The sequence below is a fragment of the Fulmarus glacialis genome, unplaced genomic scaffold (genome assembly GCF_000690835.1).
Source record: "Fulmarus glacialis isolate BGI_N327 unplaced genomic scaffold, ASM69083v1 scaffold480, whole genome shotgun sequence".
NCBI classification, from domain to species: domain Eukaryota; kingdom Metazoa; phylum Chordata; class Aves; order Procellariiformes; family Procellariidae; genus Fulmarus; species Fulmarus glacialis.
In genome coordinates, this window is record NW_009185615.1 from 7,247 (window position 1) to 9,196 (window position 1,950).

A 1,950-nucleotide genomic window follows, 5' to 3' on the forward strand; every position below is an offset into this window, starting at 1 on the left:
TTAAGGGAGGGGGAGATTTTGAAAAGAAAAGAAAGGAAAATAAATTAAAAAAACCCCAAACAACAAAAAAAACCAACCAGCAACAGCTTTTTGCTTCTTGCAAAGGCTTCTGGGTAAAATACATTCGATACAAAGGTAAGCTTACAATACAACAGTACATAAACCACCTAAAATTACATAATATATTTCATAAACTGAAACTGCAGCACATAAATAACCTAGTCCTGCATGTCAGTGGCATGTGTTGCTGAGTTACTCACTGCTTCCCTCACCATAATGAGTTTTCCAAGAAACAGGAGACGATAGTCTTCTGAGAAGAACTAGAGAGAGAAGTAGAAAACCAGAAGCACATTCCCATATTTTCAGGTCAGGCCAAAAGCAAAGCCTGGGAGCTTAACAAGTGCTGCTCAAAATGGTAGGACTTTTTTCTGCTCTGGATATACTCGTCGTTGGAATACACCCAGCCGTGTCTTTCTTTTAAGTGTGCCTTTTTCTTATGTGTTGAAACATATTCCTCTTGTCAGAAGCGGCTCCTGGAGATCCCAACAACTGAATGAGAGATAATTGACAATCTACTCACAAAAAAGATTGTATATGGCCTTCTAGCATTGTCCTCCTCAGAGAAGTAGCACCAGTAATACAGAGATTTTAATTCTGTAATTAAATTGCCTGCAATTTTGGTGCTGAAAACTATCCTGCAAAGAGTGAACGAAAAGCCTCACTTTTTAGCAGCTCTAGACAGAAAACATCATTGACATCTACATCTGAGCTAATGTTTTACAGAACAGTGATGCGTGGAGGTGGGCCCTGTTCCTCCAGCGGGACGTTTGACCTTCTGCGTCGTCTCTGCTCCCTCCTTCTCTCACAAGGCTGGGAATCAAATCGCCGTCTCTCAACCCCCTGCCTGAAATCCTGTTGTTGAGGGAAGGTTGCGATGGGAATTAAAATTAAGGGTATAATGTGTGATTGAGCTCTTGCAGACTCCAGTTCTTCCGGTAAGCATGGCTGTTATGTATGGAAAAGGTAAGGATCACAAAGCCTATGTCTTATGTTTATAGTTATTTTAAAAAAACTCGATAAATATGGAAAGTAAATCAAGTTCTGCCACTCATAATTCACTTACTGTCTTGTGGTGGAAGAAGTGTCCAATTAAATGAAATGTAAACACCGAATATAACCATGGCAGCAGTGTATAATTTTTTTTGTTGTCACAGATGTCACATTTGGAGAATTCTGATTATCCAGTGCTAAAAAAGACATTTGAAGATATAGCTGAAGTTTCAGGAGACATTGTAAGTTATTCAAACACCTGCAGTTAGCTATACAAAAAATGAAATTGTTTAAAAATAATATGCTGTCTGATCAAAGGTTGTATCTTGCCCAATATATCGATCAATACTTAATTTTCACTGCTTTCTTAACTTTTGCAGAGTTTGTAGTTATTTTTCTACTGGAAATTTTTATAAATAAGCAAGTTTTACAGAAAGAGCTGTTACTAATCAGAGGGTAACAGGCTCAATGGGTTGAAAACGGGGGTTCAGAATTCACAGCTTTAATTCTTTCTTTGCTATTGACCCACTGACAATTCAGTGAATAATCTAAAGTTCCCACATGTTTTTCTGCCTGTAAAAACATAATAGTTATGAACAATTGTAGATATTTATCAGATTTGCACACAGAAGATTTTCTGCTTCTTTACCCTAAAAATGCTGTACAACATGATGATACCTTGCATTCAAGATTGTCTAAGTCTTCTTAGACAATGAGATCAGGGAGTTAGCACATTGCAAGTTTTGAGATCCCACACACATGCTACACGAAAATCTTTCTTTTAAAAGATTTCAAATTGCTCTACGCCTATACAACAGATACACTACATACACAAGAAACATTTTCTATAATGGAAGCAATCCCTCATGATGCAAAACCAATGCAGAGCAATGTTTCCCT